We start from the raw sequence: 6,000 nt of genomic DNA on the forward strand, positions 1-6,000 counted from the left end.
CTGAGGGTGGAGCCAGCAAGGGGATCGGAGGGGAGGGGAGGCCTGGGGCCAAGTTCCCCTCAAGCAGGCCTGATGGGGCTCTTAAATGACTTCAGAGGGCTGACATCCAAGGACAACACGGCCCGGCTTCTGCTGTGAGTCCCCAGGAACTGGGCCAGGAGGAGGCCCCCAGGGACGGGGTTGGTTTGTCTGAACAGCAACTGCGACTCTGTCCCTGCCCCTGCCCCAGGGGCTTGAGCCCTGCGACCCAGGATCTAACAGTGACGCCTGGGCTGCATTTTGACAGAACAAGGGCTGATGGAGGCTATTCCTGCTGGATGTCTCTGGGGGTAATCACTAGACCCCCAAGAGAGGATCTAGGGGTTTGTCAGCAGAGCTCTGCTTTGTTCTTCACATTTTAAGCCAACGGGTAATTTGAGAAAGTGGGGATTTAATTGATAAATGTTTTGAAGCAGCTTCTGTTCATGTTCTTGATGTGTTTGGCCTTGTCCTCTGACCCGTAGGAGCTCTGGGCCCGGTGGCAGAGGTGTCCTGCCATCTCCACCCAGCTGTCTTCTCACTTTGAGCCCCGAGAGCGCCCTCCAACCAGACACAGGTGCCATTAACACTGGCACTTGGACCCTCTGACCTGAGTATTATGTGTCATTATTGATGGCAACTTTCAATATTTTGCCAAACATTCCAAAATATTCTGGTCCTTTTAAAGCCTCTGGCCTCATTTTTATCCTCCTCAGTTCTTCCTGGGAGGATGGGCTCTCCCTGCAGGGTCTTCTGGATCCACCCCTCTACCTGCTGGACAAAGCCCTGTGTCATCAGCGTGCACCGGATGCCAGCAAAACAGGTAAATCCGGCAGCCATGGAGGGCGACGGGCCTGCCGCACAGAGGCCCAGAGAAGAGCAGTTAACTCCTCTCCTGACCTGACAGCTCAGCCAGCAGCCTGCTCAGTGGGGCCGTCGGTACTTGTTAGGAGTGTGAAGGAGGGCTTCCCTGGTGGCGCAGTGGTTGAGAATCCGCCTGCCAATGCAGGGGACGCAGGTTCGAGCCCCGGTCCGGGAAGATCCCACAGGCCGCGAAGCAACTAAGCCCGTGCGCCACAACTACTGAGCCCGTGTGCCACAACGACCGAAGCCGGCGTGCCTAGATCCTGTGCTCCACAACAGGAGAAGCCACCGCAATGAGAAGCCTGCCCACCGCAACCAAGAGTAGCCCCCGCTCGCCGCAACCAGAGAAAGCCTGTGCGCAGCAATGAAGACCCAACGCAGCCAAAAATAAATAAATTAAATAAATAAATTTAGATTTTTTTAAAAAGAGCGTGAAGGATCCAAAACGCCACTCTGAGAACCGCTGCACTGGTGAATGCACCCCCCTGGAAGGCCGTCCTCTGATTTGTCTGGTAGGAAGGAACAAGGCACTTGGCAAGTGCTGGCTGGCTTGCTTTTCTGACAGCCTTGGCCGGTCTGTTCCCACGGTCCCCACGGCTGCCACCCTCAGCCGGAGCCGCAGTCCTGTGTGCCCTCCAACAAAGCGCAAGCCCACCCCTTCTCAAAGACGGCCCCCGCCGGCTCGCGCCCGACTGTGTCCCCGCTCTGTTCACGTAAAAGGAGGAGTCACGTTTCAGGTAAAACTCTGTTCTTTCTGTAGCCTTAAAATAATCTTCTCTCCAAGTCGGAGGAAAGTAATGACTAGAGAACTTACTCATTGAATCAGCTAATCCCATCTGCTTCATACTGTTTGTCCGGCAAAAACCTTGTGACAAATTTCTGTGGAGGCTCCCATGGCCTTTAAAAACATTCAAGCTTCCATTTGAAGGGTTCAGCGGGGGCCCGGTGGCGCTCGATGTACACCCTGAACACAGAGCTGCCCGATGTATTTCTGTTGACTCAGTGTGTAATGAACAAATAGCAGGTGCCCACAATGATTCGAGAACAGAGTAAGCTGTGCCATTCCAGGGTCCCTTGACGACTGTCTGGTTTTTAAATTGTGCGGAGGAGGGAAAGGGAAGGACACATAATGAAGATTTGCCTTAACACAGAAATCTGCACGGTATTTATCACTTCTGAGTGATTGTGTAGCTTCAACAGCACCTTCCTAGCATATATAGCTATAAAAAGAAATAAAGCAAACACTGCATGGATAAACAACAAGGTCCTACGATATAGCGCGGGGAACTAGATCCAATCTCCTGACATGAACCATAATGGAAAAGACTATTTTTAAAATATATAGATATATATATGTATAACTGAGTCCCTTTGTTGTACAGCAGAAATTAGCACAACACTATAATCAACTATACTTCAATTTTTTAAAAGTGTGAAAAGGAAACACTGCAATTTGCACGTGGTTTAATAAGATTGCCCACTTCATCTCCGTGGAAAGGGCGAGCCAAGACGTTTTGTGAGCCCTCTCAGCGAGCACAAGTCTCCGTTGCAAAAGCATCGGGCTCCCCCTGCTGTCTGTTGGTTGAACTTGGATCTCAGAGAATCTATGGTACCTTCTGGACTAAAACTCTGTATAGCATTCAGGATAAATTATTACTGGAGTAGGCACAGGCGAGTCTATTCTGTATGTGTACTCCAGAGTAAAGGAAATCAAACCACCAAACACATTTGCACGAGAGCATTTCTATATATATTCTTACGATTATATATTCAATAGTATCTCTGTTTTTGTTTCAGCTGTGATCATATAACCTCTTATTGCGAAGAAATGACTTGCAACATTGATTTGTATCTATTTAGTACAAATTACACGGGCCAGAAGAGAAACATGAAAAAAAAAAATCTGCTCAACAAAATTCAGATGATGTCTGGAAGTTATTTGTGGAAGATCAGGGTAGAGTAGCCAAACCCCACCTATGGAGTTCTAAAGCCTCTAGGTGTGAATCCGCACTTATCCAAACAACTCACCACTTCAACAGAAAACCCCCAAGCTGCTGAGATGATGCCCTGGGGCCACTTCTGCCTTGAACTGAAGCCTTCATCTCCAGTTCATCAGCTCTTTGAGGTCACAATTCTGGGGGGAAAACAACTAATTTAATTAGGAAGGAAACCTGCAGCTGTATTTAGGGCAACAATTTTATTTTCTTTCCCTAGCTTTAAATTATTTTTCACTCCAAGTACTAAAGCCTCCTTGAAATCGCCAAGGTGGATTCTAGTTATTTCTCCTTAATTAAAGTAAATAATAATTTAAAAAATACTCATAGATCCACTTATAAAGTGCATTATCTTAGTTTCTATACTGTTCCTCTGTTAATATCTATATACCTAGTGTACTTCACCTACATTATTTTACTAGTTCCTAAGGACACCAGATTAATTGGAAAAGACAGGTTTATTTGGAAAAAGGAATCCTTTATTTATTTATTTTGCGGTACGCGGGCCTCTCACTGTTGTGGCCTCTCCCGTTGCAGAGCACAGGCTCCGGACGCGCAGGCGCAGCGGCCACGGCTCACGGGCCCAGCCGCTCCGCGGCACGTGGGATCCTCCCGGACCGGGGCACGAACCTGCGTCCTCTGCATCGGCAGGCGGACTCTCAACCACTGCGCCACCAGGGAAGCCCAATATTTTTATACAACAATCACTCTTTGGGTTAAAAAAAAGTGAAGTGATCCAAGAAAAAGCACACTCTATGGGAACAACATTTTCTTGAAGTCCAGATCATAGCTGATGTGTGACTGTTTGGGACCCTGTGGGGCCTTCCCAGGACAGACAGACAGACACACACACACACACACACACACACCATCCCCGCTATGGCCTCCACCTGCCTCTTGTCTGTAGAGAAACCTTTGCCTCATAGGTCTTCCCCGAGTTCCAAAGAGTAAATTAATCAGAGAAGTGAGAAAATGCAGAAAGAAAGGAAAACAGTCAAGCAAGACAAAACGATAATAGTTTAGCCATTAAAACAAAGTCAAGGACCTTTAGTTCCTCCTCCAGGGCTGTAGATCATATTCTGAGCCATATTCTTTGAGCTCTTTTGCAGATACTGAAACCCCCTCCGGGTGGGAGAAGTTAACTGCATGCTGCCCACAAGCACGGAGACGCCAGACCAATAGGAACCAGAAGGTTGATGATGCCGACTCCCAATTACCTCACCACCAACCAATCAGAACAACGTCCACCAGCTGATCACGCCCTCCACAAGCCCCCTCACTCCCCCTGTCTGTAAAAGGCCTTCCCTGAAAGCCATCGGGGAGTTTGGGTCTGTTGAGCGTTGAGCTGCCTGTTCTCCTTGCTTGGTGCCTGCAATTAAACACAATAAACACTGCCCCTTCCTCACCGCAACCTGGGGGGCAGTGGATTAGCTTTACCGCGCTGGGGCAAGCAGATCCAGGTTTGTTTTGGTAACACCTGTGCTGCAGGTTAGCTGTCTGGACTAACCAGTAATAGGATAAAAGGAAACCTACGTGACTCTTGAGAACTCCACTCCTCACATGAACTCGGGGCTGCCAGCCAGTAAATGGAGGCCTCAGCAGTGCGAGACCAAAGCCCTTCCAGACCAACCGGGATGCGGAACAAGGTCTCACGTGGAGAAGTGAAGGACAGTCAGCAAAGGTCAATTATGAACATCAGGAAACCTGGATAAGAAAATGTCACACAGCGTTGATTTCTTCCTCAGACTTGGAAACAAACAATCCCCTGTTACCAGGAAATCAAGCAGCAGAAGTGACTTCTGCAGTGCTTACAGTCACGGATTGTCAGAGACAAACGTTTTAAGGTTTCTTTTATGAGGTAGGGAGAGTCTTCTCTTTTTATTTTTTTCTCAAATAACCATTTTAACCTAGAAGCTATGAGGGAAAAGCTCAGCATTAGTCTTCTGAGTCTAGCAGGTAAACATCTAATTTTCAAAAATGGATCTGACGTACTGAAGTTTAGAGGAGGAGAAGGTTCCAGTTAGCAGGACCACCTTTCCCCTGATTGGGTGTTTCAAAATAATTAACACATTAATGTTGTAGAGACACCTAGAAAGAGGTGACATTTCAAAAGCTTAAAGATATTCACACAGGACAGTCAAGGAAAGAATAAATATAAATGACCAAAAAAGATACAAAAAAGTGTTTAACGAAACTAATATTCTAACAACTGCTATTTTTTCCTATCAAATTGACACATATTTAAAGCTAATGCCCCGACTTTGCACAGAGGTAAGGCAGAGCAGGTCTGTGTCAGCTCAGCCCCTGAAGCGTTTACTGGGGGTGGGGTGGGGGGATGTGGATTCGGGTGCTTTTGTGGCCTTATCTCTAGGATTAAGTTCGTTAAGAAACACAAAGCTTAGAACAGCGCTTGACACAAAGTAAAAGTTAAATAAATGTTAGCTGCTATCACGTGCATTAAGCATCTCTAGGACGGACCAAAACCCAGCATCTGCGGATGCCTTCGTGGGTGGGGTGGGATGCCCATGGCAGGTTCCCAAATTTTCTCACTTCATGGGTTCTTAGCATCTCTCTCTGGGCTTCTATGACAAAAGGACTGCCTAGTAGTTCGTTTATTAGGTAGTTCATTCCAAATAGTTTAAGAAGTGTCTGTGTCCTAAAAACCTAGTAACATCTGGGAAAAAAAAAATACAGTAAACTGAAAGAAAAATGCTATTTAAATTTCATTCTTAAGTAACCACAAGGGGAGTGGGACGTGTGTGCCTGTCGGGCACTGCACAACTCCTCAGGTCCTGGCACAAGATCCGACACTGCCACCACCTTTGTTTCCCATTCCACAGTAACTTTCACCAGGAGCTTGCTTTTTATCAAGGCACCCGTAAAACCCCAGCTTTACAAAGATGTATGACATTGCGAGGAATGTAGTGTAGGTGCTGTGGAAACTGTGAGCCACCTTGGCTTGTAGGTAGAGTCTATCCAACCAACATCACTGCCTCCCTGAGAATCTGAAACCCCCCTCGTTGCCCCTGTGGGTGGGCAACACAGGGGCACCTCGGCACACAGTTTGAGAACCACAGCGACACATCCTTTGATAACTTTCCAACCCGGGTGACTCAATCCATTG

This window comes from Kogia breviceps, chromosome 16 (genome assembly GCF_026419965.1).
Source record: "Kogia breviceps isolate mKogBre1 chromosome 16, mKogBre1 haplotype 1, whole genome shotgun sequence".
Classification (NCBI taxonomy): domain Eukaryota; kingdom Metazoa; phylum Chordata; class Mammalia; order Artiodactyla; family Physeteridae; genus Kogia; species Kogia breviceps.